Here is a 19,108-nt window from a genome sequence, read left to right as displayed (position 1 = left end):
TTAAAATACAAATTTCAGAGTAATTAACATTTCTTCCTTTTGTCCCCATATCAGTATGCTTAGTCATACTACACCATGAATAATATATACACCAAACTAAATATAAAAGTTGATCCTTTTATCTTTCAAAGATTCTCCCTTACAATGCTAAAAATTTTAAGGTCAAAGGTACATCTAAAGCCTAATTAAAAATGCATACAAAAATATTTAGTGTCTTCAGATAGTCCTAAGAATACTGCCAAAAACAGACCAAAAAAAATTGCATGGATAAATGTCTCTGACTCATTAATGAAGAGATAAGCAATTATTTTTTATAGTTCCACTTCCTTCCTTCCTTCCTTACTCCATCTATATCCTGCTTTTCTCCCAGCTAAGATAGAACATTTGTACACAGAAGCCAATTTTAATTAAATACAAAGAACTAATTTGGCTAGAGTTAGAAAACCCTTAGTCATACCCACTGCTCTTTCCCTGTTTCCCTGTTCTTTCTCCACCCACCTTTTTCTTTCTAACTAGTGCTAAGTCATAACCATTAATCTATTTTAGCAACAGAAATAATCTTCAGATACACCACCCAAACTCCCTTTGACACCCATGCCAAGTTTCAGGTGACCAACTTCCATGCTTTGGAGTTCTATTGAAGACAGATGCATGCCTGCGGGTGCATCTATTTTAGATCTATCTAAAATAGATTGAAACACGTATCTATTTTAAAAGTAAGTGTGTGTGTGTGTGTGTGTGTGTGTGTGTGTGTGTGTGTGTGTGTGTGTGTGTGTGTGCGTGCGCGTGCACACACACACACACACACACACACACACACACACACACACACTTTTAAAATAGATACATGTTTCAAGTAAGGATATAAATCTCCACTCTGTCCCCATCTCCAATGAGAATGAACATTTCAAAGGGTTCCTTCCTACTAGGTGAGATTACAAGAGTTTGGGCAAATGTGACACATTGTGTAACTTTTTTTGCAAAAAAATTCATGGATGTGGCATGTGTGTTTGTGTGCATGTGCGTGTGCACACAAAGGCATTGTGTCTTACACCAGAAAACTTGTATTTTGGACAGAACATAAGGATGTGCAAAACAAAAAATCCATGTCTTTTGTTTTGTTCACTAGTGTTGATAATGAAGGCCATTTTTTTTAATATTGTGGAGGATTGAAAAATCTTGCAGGGGTTGACCCTTTTTAAAAACAGGGTTCCAAGGATTTTTTTTAAAAAAAACCTATAAGTATTTATTACATCCTTTGTCCACATCCTTGCCTATGGAAGTGTTTGGCAGTTTTTAGGAGCTGGGTAGAGGAGATTTTTGTTACAGCTACCTGCAATTATTTGACTTACTGGGTAGTCTTATATACGAAATACACTGGGTGTGTGTGCTGAGGAATAGACACCCACTACAATGATGCAAGAGCCACCAAATCATGTATGTAGCCACCTCTGGAGTGGTGGGGAAGTACTCCATTTAGAAAATTCCAATGTTTCTCAGCCTTTTGGTTAATATTAAGTGTGTATAGAACACCCCAAAGTATGCAAAAATAATAAAATCATTGTGCACATAATGGGCAGTGGTAGCAATGACACTTGTAGGCCACGTACATGCACACAAGAGAGGGCCGTGAATACGGGCTGAAAAGGACACACATTCCAATGGCACCGCCCTATACAACAATCCACATGGCTAAATGCCACAGGATGCCACATGAATTACTGTGGCAGAAGGCACAGTTAGGGTACTTCAGTGACTTTTCTGTCATCTATCTTGACAAAGCCTCTTTATGCCACCTTTATGCCACTAAAACATCATTTTAGAACATGTGGAACTTATTTTATTTATGCCAGCAAGGAACTGTCAGATGACAGATGAACAGTCTACCAGATATATGGTAGTTGTTTTAAAAGATTCACTCTTGGGTTGCTGTTGCTTATTCTACCAAGTTTTTGATAAAGCTTTTCTCCTTTGAGTGGGCTACTGCATTTCCATATTTCATGCACTTGTGTGAAAGAGGAGGAGGAGAAGGAGGTGGCGGCGATATAACTCATGTAGTTCAGCAGAAGATAGGAAGATTTGGATTTCTGAATCTTGATTCTTCTTCAGGATCTAGTTTCATGAGGACAAATCAATCCAACCCAATCATAGCCCAATCCAAATTGTTAAATTGCACTTCAAATCAAATTGTTGGAGTGAGATGAGAGAAAGGGCTTGCACACCCAGACAAGACTATCAGTGACTACCAATCATGAAGGCCTACTGACTACCTCCATACTAGTTGCTGAGGAAAAACAGTGCAAAGGGTAGTAGTTAAAATAACTAGCATTAATCAAAATCACTTTTGACACGTGCACCGCTCCTGTGAGGTGGGACAAAGGGCCTTCTTCCTGAGTGGGTGGGGCTTTAGGGTGACGTAGGGGGTTGTTGAGGCCACTGTGGGCCTATAAGAGGGGTTCATAGATGCTGGGGTCCCCCGTGACCAGAGCGTGGCCTCAGGATTGGCCCCCGAAGTGACAAGTCACCCCGTGGCCCTGTGGGCCAATGGAGAGAGGTTTGAGGGGCTTGGCTAGAAAGGGGGTGCCATAGCGGTTGCTGAAATGCCACAGCGGTGGTTTTGGGGGCCTTCTGCACGTGCTTGGCTCTCTTTGCAGAGATCGGTGCAGCTTGGAGAAGATGGAGGACAAGGAAAACCAGCTCCCCAGGACAAGCCAAAAGGCGCAGGTGAAAGCCAAAAGGCGCTTTTTTGGGGTAAATGTATTGGTTTTCAAAGGACCTATATTTATAAAAGGCCTCTGTATCCCCACCCCCACGCTTAAGCAGGCTTCAGCAGTTCCCAAAAGCTTTTCCTGCTTAGAATATAACAGCCTCAGAAAAAGGCCTATTGTATCCATTAAAGATTATTGACACACATCCCTCAGTTGTTATTCAGAAATATTCTTAGAAGTCCTGCTTTTGGGGAAATTTATTGGTTTTCAAGAATATTCTTAGAAGGCCTGCTTTTGGGAAATTTGCCCCAAAAGTGGTCTGGCTCATGATGGTTTATTCCCACGGGACAGATCACACATAGGCACAGCAAGAATGTGTTTTATTAGATCCTTGCTTGACAGGGCCCTGTAGGATTTCTGCAGGGTCTTCACCAGACATCTACGGAAGGCTAGCATAGTTGCAAGGCAGCCCCAGTCAATTTTGCCATTTGCAAATTCATATTGCTTCGCTAACAGGAATGTAGAACAAGCTTCATCCATGGTACAAATCTTGAGCTGTCTTAAATGAGAGTTGATCTGACCTTCAAAGTGAGTTTGAATCAAAGAGTCTACATTTTTTAAAAGAGGGCTCATTTCTGGATTAGGCCATTCCTTTTCAGGTTGCTAACATTCAATCCCCAAACAAGTACACACAATAGAATAGGTCTGCCTCTCAATCTTATTCATAATCTTGCAGTATAAAGCTGGGAGGCAATGTGAGGCAGGTCCTAACATGCCGTTTTCTTTACCCTTGTAGGGGCACAGTGCAATGTGGGCGAGGTGTGTTCTCTTTCCCCAGAAGGCCTGGGTGACGAATTTAACTTTTCTGCCACAAGGTATAACCTTTTTGTTAGAGAGGTGCACATAAACTTATTGAGCCTTATTGTCGCTTAATGCAGACTATTGCCTACAATCACACTCAAGCCCATCCTCCTCCTCCTCCACACCCCACATCAGGGTGCAGGCCGGCTTTCTTGTGTTTTTTGGCTTCTGGTTTGGCTTTGCGGTAAATACGAATATGTCTTCTGAGGACCTGCATTTTCTTCTTAGATTTTCTGGGTCTTCAGGCAGCATCCCCTTGAGACTTGAAGGGGGTCCTAAGGGGCACAGGGGCTTGGAAAACCCACAGGCCCATAGTAGTAACCTTGGGGGTGCAAGCGCCTTTTGGCTTTCACCGGGGCCAAAACTACTAAAGGTCACCTGCCTCATGAATCACTCATTGGCTTGCAAGCATCAATTTGTGAAAACCAGGATGCAGAACTTGATAGGCCATTGGTCATATTGAGCTTCGCTCTTTTAATTTTATGACAAAAAAACCTGAAATGGGCAGTGGGCAAGTTGGCTGAGATGTTCTGGGAGATGTAGTTTAAAAATGTAACTTAACTGTGAGAAAAACAAGGTTAATGCAAAAGTCACAGGGCCGAGAGCCAAACAGGTGTATGGGAAGATGATGACCGTTGGTATCAAGCTTTTCTGTTCCACAGCCATTTGGGAGGTTATGAGAAGTGAGGAATGAATGTTAGCCTCTTTGCATAATCTCAAATTAAGCAACAGCAAATATCTAATTGACCAACTCTTGGTTTCTTAATAACATCTCAGCCTGAACTCATTTGTAGCTCTTGGGAGATTTCCAAACTCTCGCCCAGTGCTGTCTCTTCCTGACAGAATATCCCTATATACAAGCCTTCCTTAGGATACTTCCTCCCTTTGGTGTTCTTGGCAAATGCTCTGATCAGGCGCCTGATTCAATTTACATTCCCCTATCAAATGAACAAAAGGTCCTAACTTCATTGTTCCAAGATGGACATAGTTGACACCTGCTTGTATGGCCCAGATTTTGCTGTGTGAGTTTGTGTTGCTTGAGTGAATCTCAATAAATCAATGGAATCTCGCCTATTCTACAGGTCAAGGAGAAGCACCCTTCCCCTCCCATAAATGGAGATTGTGTTGCACTTTGAGGGTTGGCAGAACATGCTGAGAGGCCTCTTTATCACAGTTCATGATTTACTTTACCTATGGATTTTTTAATTTAGAATGCTTTTTTAATGTGATTAGTCATAGGAAAGTGAACACAAGCTTAATTTGCAAGTCTGTTTACTGCAACATACATCTTTGAGAAAAGGCTATTGTGGAAGGTAAAACCAAGCTAATTGTAGAAGACATGCATTCCCTAAAATGTCTAGTCTGACCCTGAATCAGCCAGTGAAACTGATTGGCAGCAGAGAGAAAAGGAAAATCATACACACCCCTATGCTGTTTTTCTTAATTTCTTAATACTGGGATGAGCATTGACTAAGAGATTTTCTAAAAGAAGGGTAGGCAATGTCAACAGAGGAGAATTTTTATTCATTTGGAGACTTATAGGCCAACCTGAAGGCTAGAAAAGCCCACTTGAGGCAGCTCATACAACGCAGGGAAACCAATTTTAAAATGTAAGGCATAGGTATAAACTATTAATACTAATGCAGCAGCATAAACTACAAAAAACCATAACCAGTAAAGAAAATGTTAAAAATCTTTCCCTCTTTCATTCATGCTACATAGTTACCTACTTAAAATTATTCTGTGTGGAAGCTGCTGTTTCTTTCAAATTAGATGAATTTTCTTGTAATATGAAGAGTTAATGGGAGAATTTGGTGAATGGCAAGGAAGAAAATGTGTGTGTTTTCCCTAATGGTGTGTGAATAAGGATCGTGGTCATACAACATATCCCAGCATGTACAGACATGCATACGTATTTGTGAGCTGATACCATTAGCTACAGCTGTAGTGTGTGAAGGTAAGAGGTACTGTATCCTTTCTCTCATTCTCCTGGGTTAGGGCATGCTGCAGGTTGATTATATTCTCTCCAGTTCCTCATCTCAGGCTTTGATCACAAGACTCCAGTTTTGGGATTCATTTTCTAGGTTTCAGGCTTCAGCCCTGAAATCTGAGACAACAGGATTCTGTTGACTTGGTAACTCTGATGGGGAGGGGGGTACAGTATATCCTTACATACTGCAGATCACCCAGAGATCTACCAGTAGTTCCAAACTTACACTTCTCATATTTGATTTTGGTTCCCCCACTTGTTTCCCACAATGGATTTTAACTTTCAATAAGCAAATTTCAGGGCAGAAAGTGCTTGTTGCCATTGCTATAAAAATAAGATCGAGAAAGGGCCTCTACCTGTGGGATGCTCTTCTCCCAGAAGTCTTCCTTGCTCCCAATGCCACTTTGGTCTTAGGCAATTTCCATATGAACATGCCCATTAGTGGCCTTCACAGACTTTACAAAAGCATTTGACTTGGTTAGCAGGGATGGCCTTTTTAAAATACTTCCCAAGATTGGATGTCCACCTCATCTCCTTAACATCATCAGATTCTTCAATGAGGGAATGAAAGGCACCTCAGCTTTTGACGGCTCAACATCAGATCCTTTGACATCCGAAGCGGAGTGAAACAGGGCTGTGTCCTCGCACCAACCCTTTTTGGGATCTTTTTTGCTGTCATGCTGAGGCATGCCTTTGGAACTGCAACAGAAGGTGCCTATCTCTGGACTAGATCAGACGGAAAGCTCTTTAATGTCTCCAGATTGAGCACAAAGACCAAAGTCCAACTGAAATGCATATGGGACTTCCTCTTCGCAGATGATGCAGCCATTGTTGCCCACTCTGCTGAAGACCTCCAACAACTCATGAATCATTTCAGCAAGGCCTGCCAAGACTTTGGACTAACAATCAGCCTGAAGAAAACACAAGTCATGGGCTAGGGCGTGGACTCACCTCCTTCTATTACCATCTCCACACAAGAATTGGAGGTTGGTCATGACTTTGTGTACCTTGGCTCAACCATCTCCGACACCGTGTCCTTGGATGTCGAGCTGGATAAATGCACTGGCAAAGCAGCTACCATGTTCTCTAGACTCACAAAGAGAGTATGGCTCAATAAGAAGCTGATGACAGCCTGTGTCCTGAGCACACTCCTGTACTGCAGTGAGTCCTGGACCCTTTGTGCACGTCAGGAGAGGAAGCTGAACACCTTCCATATGCATTGCCTCCGACACATTTTTGGCATCACCTGGCAGGACAAAGTTCCAAACAGAGTAGTCCTAGAACGAGCTGGAATATTCAGCATGTATACATTACTGAAACAGCGACGTCTACATTGGCTTGGGCACGTCGTGAGAATGGCTGATGGTCGGATCCCAAAGGATCTCCTGTATGGAGAATTAGTGCAGGGAAATCGCCCCAGAAGGAGACCACAGCTGCGATACAAGGATATCTGCAAACGGGATCTGAAGGCCTTAGGAATAGACCTCAACAGATGGGAAACCCTGACATCTGACCCTTCAGCTTGGAGGCAGGTATTGCATTACGGCCTCTCCCAATTTGAAGAGACCCTTGCCCAGCAGGCCGAGGCAAAGTGGAAGTCACAAAAGCAGCAAAACCAGGGAGCTGGACAGGGAACAGATTGGATTTGTCTTCAGTGTGGAAGAGATTGTCACTCTTGAATTGGCCTCTTCAGCCACACTAGATGCTGTTCCAAGTCCTCCATACAGAGCACGTCACCATAGTCTTTCGAGACTGAAGGATGCCTAACTAACTAATGCCCATCATCAGTTGGAATGCATGCCACCTCTTGTAAGTGTGGCTTGGAGGGATCTTTCTGGGCTGGGGTGAGTACCAATCTATCCAGCACTAACCAGTTCCTGCCTCTGAATTCAAAGGGAGACCCACCTCTCTGCTCAACTTCCCCTGTCCCTCTTTGTCAGAGCCAGTCTGTTGAAAGCTGTATAGTCTGTTGAGGCTGGTTGCTCAAAGCAGTCGTGTTTTTTAGCTTTCTGTGGCCTTGACTGCAAACTTCAATTAAGCCCAGGAGAAGCAGGTTCGTCTTCCCTCGTTTAGAGGAAGACAGTAGCCAGAATCCTCTTGTACATCTTTCCACCATGCAAGTAGGATGATGCCATAATCCTGTGACAGTGATATCTAATGTAAATTAATTGAACACTTCCTTCAGGTTCTGAGGCTCCCTGGGACTTCCTTTTGTTCTGGGGAAGCCAAAACTAGCTGCTGATTTCCTAATCTTGTTGCAAGCTGCCTTGAGTCCGTATGGGGCAGTGGGCATCTCCAACATTAGAGGTAAGGTCTCCCCAAGCCTGATCTATGAGTTGCTTCTCTTTGAGTGCCAGTCCTGGAATTTAATCTAAATTGAAGAGTTACAAACAACTCCTACTTCTGGGTTCCATTTTAATGCTGCTATTTATGGACCAGAGCTTGTAGGGAGAGTTACTCTATACTGGAGTCTTTCTCGTGCCCTGCTAAGGTTGTTCAGCATAGGCAATACAGAATGAGGAGGGGTTACAGCACAGTTCTCTGCATGTTTACTTCGAGATAGGTCTCCCACTTTATGGATTTAGGACTGGGTCTTTGGGTTGCAACTAGAGATGGCCACAAACTGCGGGTTTGGTGGTTTGCGCCAGTTCATCTTTTTGATGAACAGGTGTTTGGCACTTCCCAGCCCCACTTCCTCTGGCAGGTACCCACTCAGGTACCCACTCCAGTTCCCCTGTGTCACGACCTCCAGGCACTGCCTTTAAGTGGGTGCCTACTGGAGAAAATAGGACTGTAAACTGCTGAGCACCTGTTTGTTCAAGGGATGAACCCAGGGGTGGGATTCAAATAAATTAACAACAGGTTCTATGCCCTAACGACCATTTTAACTATACCAAAAGCCCCTCCAGATCACTTTCCATGCAAATGTCAGTCCAGACAGCCCAGGGACCGTTCAAAAGCACTCTTTGTTTCTAGAGGAAGTGTAAACCAGCCCGGGCGGCAGCAGCAATGGGGTGGGGGGTTGGGCGAATATAAAATAAAACACACAAACCACAAGGCTGCAACAACGTTTGCTTTATTCCCTTGCCCGTGCGCTGCCTCGGACAAAACCGATTCCGAGGGACCCTTGTGCAATGCTCCTGCGGGTCCAAAAGGGAAGCTGACCCTGATGCCGCCACCCAAAGGGGTTGCGTTGGAGCCAGAAAACCAACCCGTCCTCTGGCGTCGTGGAGGCTCTAGCACGCCGGCAGCGGAACTTCGCCCTTCCCTTCCCCTCTGCAACCTCCCCTCAATTGGGGTGCCCCCCGGTGCCTGCTGTCACTTTCACCCACAATAGGGAAAACCATAGCTTTGACTATTCGGACTTTTGTTGGCAAGGTGATGTCTCTGCTTTTTAAGATGCTGTCAAGGTTTGTCATCTCTTTCCTCCCAAGAAGCAGGGGTCTTTTAATTTTGTGGCTGCTGTCTCCATCTGCAGTGATTGTGGAGCCCAAAAAAGGAAAATCTGTCACTGCCTCCATATCTTCCCCTTCGATTTCCCAGGAGGTGATGGGACCAGTGGCCATGATCTTTGTTTTTTTGATGTTGAGTTTCAGACCATTTTTTGCACTCTCCTCTTTCACCCTCATTACAAGGTTCTTTAATTCCTCCTCACTTTCTGCCATCAGAGTGGCATCAACCTGCATATCGGAGGTTGTTGATATTTCTTCCGGCAATCTTAATTCCGGCTTGGGATTCCTCCAGTCCAGCCTTCCGCATGATGTATTCTGCATATAAATTAAATAAGCCGGGGGACAATATACAGCCTTGTCGTATTCCTTTCCCAATTTTGAACCAATCCATTGTTCCATATCCAGTTCTAACTGTTGCTTCCTGTCCCACATATAGGTTCCTCAGGAGATAAATAAGGTGGTCAGGCACTCCCATTTCTTTAAGGACTTGCCATAGTTTGTTGTGGTCCACACAGTCAAAGGCTTTTGCATAGTCAATGAAGCAGAAGTAGATATTTTTCTGGAACTCTCTGGCTTTCTCCATAATCCAGCGCATGTTAGAAATTTGGTCTCTAGTTCTTCTGCCCCTTTGGAATCCAGCTTGTACTTCTGGGAGTTCTTCGTCCACATACTGCTGAAGCCTACCTTGGAGGATTTTGAGCATAACCTTGCTAGCGTGTGAAATGAGTGCAATTGTACGGTAGTTGGAGCATTCTTTGGCACTGCCCTTCTTTGGGATTGGGATGTAGACTGATCTTTTCCACTCCTCTGGCCACTGTTGAGTTTTCCAAACTTGCTGGCATATTGAATGTGGCACCTTAACAGCATCATCTTTTGAGATTTTAAATAGTTCAACTGGAATGCCATCACCTCCACTGGCCTTGTTGTTAGCCAGGCTTTCTAAGGCCCACTTGACTTCACTCTCTAGGATGTCTGGCTCAAGGTCAGCAACCACATGATCTGGGTTGTCTGGGATATCCAAATCTTTCTGATGTAATTCCTCTGTGTATTCTTGCCACCTCTTCTTGATGTCTTCTGCTTCTGTTAGGTCTCTTCCATTTTTGTCTTTTATCATGTCCATCTTTGCAAAAAATGTTCCTCTAATATCTCCAGTTTTCTTGAACAGATCTCTGGTTTTTCCCTTTCTATAATATTCCTCTTTTTCTTTGCACTGTTCATTTAAGAAGGCCCTCTTGGTGTCTCCTTGCTATTCTTTGGAAGTCTGCATTCCATTTTCTGTAACTTCCCCTGTCTCCCTTGCATTTTGTTTCCCTTCTCTTCTCTGCTATTTGTAAGGCCTCGTTGGACAGCCACTTGGCTTTCTTGCATTTCCTTTTCTTTGGGATGGTTTTTGTTTCTGCCTCCAGTACAATGTTACAAGCCTCCATCCATAGTTCTTCCAGCACTCTGTCCACCAAATCGAGTTCCTTAAATCTGTTCTTCACTTCCACTGTGTATTCATAAGGGATTTGGTTTAGATTATACCCAAGTAGCCGAGTGGTTTTTCTTACTCTCTTCAGTTTAAGCTTGAATTTTGCTTTGAGAAGCTGATGATCAGAGCCACTGTCAGCTCCAGGTCTTGTTTTTGCTGACTGTATAGAGCTTCTCCATCTTTGGCTGCAGAGAATGTAATCAATCTGACTTCGATATTGGCCATCTGGTGATTTCATGTATAGAGTCACCTCTTGTGTTGTTGCAAAAGAGTATTTGTGATGACCAGCTTGTTCTCTTGACAAAACTCTATTAGCCTTTGTCCTGCTTCATTCTGAACTCAAAGGCCAAACTTCCCTGTTGTTCCTTTTATCTCTTGACTCCCTACTTTAGCATTCCAGTCCCCTAGAATGAGAAGAACGCCTTTCTTTGGTGTCAGTTCTAGAAGGTGATGTAAATCTTCATAAAATTGTTCAATTTCAGTCTTTTCAGCAATGGTGGTTGGTGCATAAACTTGGATTATTGTGATGTTGAAAGGTCTGCCTTGGATTCGTATTGACATCATTCTATCATTTTTGAGATTATATCCCAGTACAGCTTTTCCCACTCTTTTGTTGACTATGACGGCTACTCAATTCCTTCTACGGGATTCTTGCCCACAATAGTAGATATGATAATCATCTGAGTTGAATTCGCTCATTCCTGTCCATTTTAGTTCACTGAAGCCCAGGATGTTGATGTTTATTCTTGCCATCTCCTGTTTGACCACCTCCAGCTTCCCAAGGTTCATAGATCTTACATTCCAGGTTCCTATGCAGTATTTTCTTTGCAGCATCGGACTTTCCTTTCTCTTCCAGGCGTGTCCACAGCTGAGCGTTCTTTCAGCTTTGGCCCAACCACTTCATTAGCTCTGGAGCTACTTGTACTTGTAGCATATTGGACGCCTTTCGACCTGAGGGGCCCATCTTCCAGCATCATATCCTTTAGCCTTTTGTTTCTGATCATGGGGCATTCTTGGCAAAGATACTGGAGTGGCATTGCCAATTCCTACTCCAGGTGGATTGCGTTTAGTCGGAACTCTCCACTATGACCTGTCCATCTTGGGTGGCCCTGCACGGCATAGCCCATAGCTTCTCTGAGTTACTCAGGCCCCTTTGCCACAAACAAGGCAGCAATCCATGGTGTAGCCAGCCATAATGATTCAAACGGGGAAATAAATTGTTATCGCTAAATGTTCTCGGGCTGTTCACCACATGGCTGAGAATCAGTACAACAGAGATATGGAAAGTATTGGACGAATTAGAAAACATTTCCCTCATGTGACCAGGGCCCCAGTGGACTGGGGCTAATTTACTTGAATACAGTGATGAGAACAGTATAGTGGATGAGATGTAAATCATTCCAAATAAATGTTTTCTGGTTAAGTTGACAGCTGTTTCTGAGTCACCTTCAGGATGGAGTATTTTCACCTTCATTGGAGTATTTTGTTGGCATCCCAATCCTTTCAGATCCTTTCAGATGAGGCACACTCCTTCACAGACATAATTCCCGGGACAACTTTAACTCTACTCTTGATCCGAGTCTCTCCCCTCTTTATTATCAGGGAATTGGAGTCTAATGAGGTCATTTATTGCACTTTATAATCAACCAAAAAGTTATGCAACACTTTTGATTTTAACACATTAAAGCCAATTTTGATTATTATCCTTGGTCCTATTTTTTTTTGAGAATGTGTTGCCTGCATTCTTCCACTTAGTCTTTGATGGACTAGATAGATCATTGTGATATAAACTTTCTTTGTTTAGGCGTTCAAAGAGTAACAATGTTGTTGCCAACTTAATTTAAACTGATGTAATAAAGTTATAGGCATGAATGATGTATGGAACAAGTCAACACAAGTTTGAAGGATCTCAGGTACGCCTCATAATACTTGCAAGGAGGCTCACACATCTCTGTGTCCTCCTTCTTGCACCAAAAAATTCTGGACATTCACTCAAGGGGAGTGCAAAGGATTAGGATTATAGTTTTATTAGTTATAATTCCAAGAAACCTTTCATTGGCTTTGAAATTTTCTTATTATTAATTCAGGTAGCTGGTCAGACTTCACAATTTTTTTGTTAGCTCATATGGGAGACTTCGGTGACCAGGTTTAAAGTCCTTTATCCTCTGGCACTGTTTGTAAATTGAATTCCTTCCTTCCTTCCTTCCTTCCTTCCTGCCTTCCTGCCTTCCTGCCTTCCTGCCTTGAAAATGACCCGAGGTGGCTTAAAACATTAAAAAGCAATATTGAAAGCTGAAAGTAGTGATTTACATCATTTAATCACTTTAATCAACAGTTAAAGAGTTGTTATAATTATAATTATTATGGCTTTCTTCATCTTCAGAGGCATTATTCTACCTAAGTAATCACAAAGTCTGCACTTTGGGGTTTACTCTGCAATATTAAATAATAACTAATCGTAAAAGAGAGGCGCGGCTAAGTAGGGAGTGTGCGCGCGGATCCATATATGGACATACAGATTTGCAGAGCAAACGTAGATGGGTTGGTACCAGTTTTTTGTGATGGACCCTACCTGTCCATGTATCCATTTTGTGGTGGTGGAATTTTATAAAAATTCCAGATGTGCCGACAGAGTTTGGCTATTCCTGCAACAGAGAATAAATAATTAGAAGCACCCAGAAATAATAGACTGTAATGAAAAATATATTTAAACAGTTTATGGCACAGAAGCCAAGGATGGCGAGGGTCATATACTTTCTATTTGGGAAGGAGAGGTACAGTGTTATATTTACTATAAAACAAAATAAATAGCTAATTAGAATTGTGGGATATGGTGCAGCCAAATCTTTACACTCCAGTTTAAAACCCAGATGCAGCCATCCATCACTTGTAGATTGAATCTGGATTATAAAATAGAATGTTAAAATTTGGCTGCACCATATCCCACAATTCTAATAACCTTTTCATTTGTTTTATAGTGGGTATAACATTGTATCTCTCCTTCCCATATGACTTTGCCTCTGTGTCACAAACTATTTTAATACATTTTTGTATTATTCATTGTTCACACCTTATATTTTGGGGTATCTGCACATTAAGGTAGTCATAGAGAGGTGGAGTAGGATCTGTTCTTGATCATCCCAGGGTGCAGAACATGCAACAATAGGCTCAAATTACAGGAAGTCAGATTTTGGTTGAATATCAGGGGAAAAAAACTCCTAACTGTTAGAGCAGTATAACAATGGAAACAATTACCTTTGTTAGTGTGTGTGAGCACTTCAACGCTGGAGGCATTCAAGAGAAAATTGGACAACCATCTGTCAGATATGCTTTGATTTGGATTCCTACATTAAACAGGAAAGTTGGATTCAATGGCCTTATAGGCCCCTTCTAACTCAATTATTCCATGATTCTATGAAAACTGCAAATGATTAAGGTAGCAAATAGTGCTATGGACTTCTCCCACCCCCAATTTCATTCATGTCTGAACAAAGGCACATAATGTGTGCCTGGCCTCACTCTGTGCCCTATTGGAGATACTCCAACCCTGTCTTTCCTCACAAGTATGTCAGTATTTGTGTGTTACTCACTCTCTAGGAAAATCTCCATTTCCACAAATGGGAAAATGCAAACAGCTTGCACAGATGGTCACACAGGACAATCAAAATTGTTTCAGGTAGAATTATTTGCCCATCTCCAGCCCAGAAGATACACGCACACAAAGAGGCTCAAGAGGCAGCTATTATGAACTTTGACAGTAGCATCCCCTCACCAACTGGAAAAGAGGCATCAAAGACTGAGGGATTGAGGACAAATGTCTTAAAGAGTAATTCTAGCCTAATCACTCAAAGTTTGCAAAAGACCAGAGGCATTCATCCACGCATAAACATTATCTCAGTCCTCTAAGTCTAGGTAATATTGTAAAAAAGAAAAAAGAAAATTCAAGAATATAAAGTGAATATGCTGCAATGCAACTCTCACTTCACACTGCAGCTAAACAAAATGCCTCAGAAAGAGGACTCAAGGGGATATAAAGTCCAGTAACCCTCACCAGTGCCTTAGTGGGTGGAACATCCAGGACAGGTCTTTGGCCTCATAAGGGGTATGTATGAAGCTGTTAGTCCTTGATCTCTAGCACCAGGTAAGCATCTTCTTTATCTGATATTGATAGTTTGTCCTTAATTTTCTCCATCTTTAATAATGTAATGTATTTTTCATTGTAACACTTTTAATCCTAAAAATGTCAGATTTGATATTAAGGATGTGGAATTTCCACTCAATCTTGTGAGCATCCTGAACATTTTACTCTGTTTCTCCATTGCCAGAGAGACATTGGTTATTGTTTTGGTACTTGGCTGAACGTGGTATACCGCGCTAGCAGTAAGCTTTTGTTTTCAAATGTGAATACCATACATGTACACTTATCCAGAAGCTAAATTTTATTATGGCACACTATTGAGATTATTTTGTTATCTTGCATCTGTCTCTCCTTCATCTTTCCTAATTACTAACCACAAAATTGTGTTTTTACTCTTATTTTTTTGCTTATAAAACACTCCACAGGAATATTTCCCCAGAAGAACAAACAAGACTCCCCACACCCCAATCTTGTCTCCTCACCTCTTGATGGGGCCACCCATGGAGACAGGAGGATTCAGCTGACCTGCTTCTAACTAAGGGCCACCCACAGAGCAATTGTCCTGAAATAAGATGATAATACTGCCATATGTAGACATTTGTTGTAGTTTTTACAGTATTATTCCCAGTAGAAAGAACTTACTGATGAAGGACCACTAATGATTTCAAATGCATGCATAGGCACACATACAGACACACTTAAGCACTTTCTTTCAGAAACATTTTGGCTGGTGACCCTTGTTTCACACACTGGACCATTTAGGTTACAATGCAAAAATATTAAACATTAAACCATTAAAAATCAGAATAATCTACTGCCAAGTCAGTTCTTACATATGGTGATCTTTTCAAAGATTTCTAGGTATAGAGTACTGAGGAGTGGTTTATAGTCACTTCCTAGATGAGCTTCAGAAAAATTTGGGCTTGCTCACTCTTACTTTTGTTCCCCACTGGGACAGCAAAAATATTTTTTTCCATTTCTAAATCAGCTAGAGTTTCCTTACCAGTCTAGAACGCAGAAAGCTCTGGTTAGTTTAGACTTTATGTTTGATGCAATAATAAAGTAAAGGTTCGCCTCGACATTTAGTCCAGTCGTGTCCGACTCTAGGGCGTGGTGCTCATCCCCTTTTTCCAAGCCATAGAGCCAGCGTTTGTCAGAAGACAGTGTCTGTGGTCACATAGCTAACGTGACTAGACACAGAATGCCATTACCTTCCCACCGTGGTGGTACCTATTTATTTACTCACATTTTTATACGCTTTTGAACAGCTAGGTTGGCAGGAGCTGGGATAAGCGACGGGAGCTCACTCCGTCGTGTAGATTCGATCTTACAACATCTGACAATGCAGCACAGAGGCTTCTGCGGTTTAACCTGCAGCACCACACACATCCCCATTTGATGCAATAAGCAACTCTTAATCTAAGTAACGGGGGGGGGGAAATGCTTCCAAATTCCTTCCCATATCTAGGGAAGGAATCAACTGGAATATCTCAGTCAGGTCCAAGTGGTAAGTTTGAGGGCAGAAACATTATGCTCTGTTCATCAGGGTTTCTGATGAAGAACCAGTGGCTAACACAAACACACACTCAAATCTCTCCTTTAGAAACATATGTGTACTTTGGAAATTACTTTAGAATTTATTTCAGCCAGCAGGCATCTGGGGCAGGCATTTCAGCTGCTGAGTTAGTGCAAAGTCACAGAACATGACATTAGTTAAATGAGATTTCACACATTATTCAGAGGGATAAAACAATGTGTGAAATGACTTTGCTTTGCAGAAATACTGTCTCCAACAGATCCCTAACAACTCATCATCCCTCTGATATTTGCAGGATTAAGGAGCATGTGGCAAACTTTGGAAAGGCTTGGAAATGGAGACTGGGCTTTCTTTGATTTATGGGCATGCAATTATTATTATGTGAAGTTCAGCACTCAAGTAGAGTGCAAGGCTGTTTAGGCTCAGGACCAGTGAAGCAGCCAGCCAGTTTTTGTCACTTTTAAAAGCAAAAGCATAAGGAAAACAACCCCTTCATTGTACTTTGTTCTGGAAGTTGCCTTATTGCTCCATGGGCAGCTCCCCCTACAGAATTTAATGGGCAGTTAGTGAGACTACCTTTCTCATGGAGCTGTGAGGAAACTCCCAACGAGTAGTGCAACTGAGAGGGGTTCCCCCCCTTTTTTCTTTTAACTAACACATTTATCTCACAATATGTGTTCAGTTCATGCCTTATGGAAGGCAATTACTAGAGCAGAGATTCAGCTTCTGCTTTTGGTGTACCTTGATAGCAGATTTTCTAAGTTCCTCTGGAGCAGTGTCTCTGCTTCTGGGACTGCCAAGTCGAGGATCTCAGATATTAAGTCCTGCATTGTCCCTTCAATGAAGCCGTAAGAAAGAAGACTTTGGTCCGGATTATTGATAACTGCATGGGTTCAGAAGTGCAGTGCATTAACTGTCTGGTAGCATATGCCAGGTCAGTTATCAAACACCTTTTTTCACTTTCTTTTCTTTTAAAATCGGGAAGGCTAGTACTTTCCATTTTAAGACTTTATCATATTCTCTATATTCCGTGTGTTCGTTTTGTTTCTGTTACGGATAAGGTTCCTTACTGACTAAATTATACTTTGTCAACAGCAAAATGCCATATCTATACTATCAATATGTGTCTGTGTTCCCCCTTTAACATGTAATTGACTTGGACCATTCCACATCTTCCATGGCCAGTAGCAAATGGCAGTTCCCATTTAATATATCTTTGCATATCTTTTTGTTGCAACCAATTCTGACTTTTTGGTTTAAAAGGAACCCTATTCAGTCCTTATTTATATGAATGCAAAAGAACTGGTTTGCCACACTGCCTCCCTCGTCGATTTCTCCTTGTGAGCAGGGATGAATCCAAAGAGGAAAGGCTTCTTCTCAGGTACGGGCCCTCTACAGAAGCAAAACCCAGATTTTCCAGGATTCTTGCTCTCAGAAAGCTTGGCCTGTAGACATGAAATGTAAATAATGCTCATGTAAAGAAAGCAACTAAGAAGGAAGAAAAGGAAGAACATTTAGTCGCACCTTTCTGTTTGCTTTGACACTGTTCAATAAGGTAATGATTGAATAGGGCTTGTATTACACGTGGTTTTATAGAAATTGTTTTCCTTGTGTACTTTACAAGCTAAATACAATTTAGGCATGAAATTAATAGTGCTTGTTAATAGTGCTTGTTAATCACAATGTATGCCCTGTTGTTTTCAAGAAGTATTCTCTAGGTCAGTGGTGTCGAACTGTGGCCCTCCAGATGTTCTTGGCCTTCAACTCCCAGAAATCCTGGCCAGCAGAGGTGGTGGTGAAGGCTTCTGGGAGTTGAAGTCCAAGAACATCTGGAGGGCCACAGTTCGACACCACTGCTCTAGGTGATATTAATATTGGATCTAGCCCTTTATTCTTTTCTGTCTTAAAGATAAAATGCATTGCCTATTAGTCCACCAGGGCCCTTTTAGCCTGTTGTTCTCCTTCTCAATTTCTTTTATTATTGTTTTCAGTTTGATTTTTGTGAACTATCTGGAAATACTTTTACACTGATGAAACTATATTTAAAACTTTAGTGCATAAAATAGCTAAATAAATAAATCTTGCCCACCCAAAAGCTGGATAGGGGCACAACAACACAGATTTGCCACACTTCTGTAGATGCGTCCAGCATCACACATGTAAAGACATGATCAATTAGTTGTTGTGGGTTTTTCGGGGTCTTTGTTCTGAAGGTTGTTCTTCCTAATGTTTCGCCAGTCTCTGTGGCCGGCATCTTCAGAAGGCAGGAGTAGCACTCTGTGCTCTGGTGCAGTTTGTTTGGAGGTTGAGTATTTGCAGCTGTTGGATCAACTTTTGTCCTTTTCAGGAGATGAGTGATTATGGTGATCAGTGTGTTTTTGTTGTGGATGTATTATTGTGATAAGGAGGAGAGATTATCTGTCACTGTGATTGATGGGTGTCGTTAGCTGGTCTTTTGTGTGTAGTGATCACCGGACCTTGTGGCTGGGTAGACTGGCGAAACGTTAGGAAGAACAACCTTCAGAACATAGCCAAAGAGCCTGAAAAACCCACAACAACCATTAGATCCCAGCCATGAAAGCCTTTGCGAATTCATGATTAATTAATTAATATTTTAACTGATAAAGGTTTGATTTAATAGCATTCATAATAGATTTTTTACAAACTCTTTGATGTCTGATATCCAATTAAATAAAAATGAAACATTAAAAATGACTTCCTAAGAAATACAAAAGTATTTTAATTTTATTAATAATTGACTAGCAAAAGGAGATGATTAATCCATGATGATAATGATTGGAAAAAGGATTCAGAAGAGGAAATTAAGGTTTTGATTTGTTAAAAACATAAGAAAGTAAAATTACTTCCTAGCTTTTGTTTTCTCATATGTTAAATGGTAATGTTTTAATTAAAGAAGTAAAAAAAGAAGTGAAAACTGCTGATAAAAGTGT

At 41.7% G+C, this 19,108-nt stretch overlaps 1 long non-coding RNA gene across 1 annotated transcript; it reads left to right on the top strand.

Annotated features, from left to right (window-relative positions):
• The first annotated feature begins 15,925 nt into the window (after window positions 1–15,925).
• Window positions 15,926–18,807, top strand: LOC144583571 (uncharacterized). Its single transcript, XR_013537429.1, has 2 exons — window positions 15,926–17,875; window positions 18,020–18,807. It is a non-coding gene; the product is annotated as an uncharacterized LOC144583571 (long non-coding RNA).
• Window positions 18,808–19,108: the final 301 nt, after the last annotated feature.

The sequence above is a fragment of the Pogona vitticeps genome, chromosome 6 (genome assembly GCF_051106095.1).
Source record: "Pogona vitticeps strain Pit_001003342236 chromosome 6, PviZW2.1, whole genome shotgun sequence".
Taxonomy (NCBI): domain Eukaryota; kingdom Metazoa; phylum Chordata; class Lepidosauria; order Squamata; family Agamidae; genus Pogona; species Pogona vitticeps.
The sequence above is the reverse complement of the archived record's forward strand: the minus strand, read 5'-3'. Positions and strand labels throughout refer to the sequence as shown.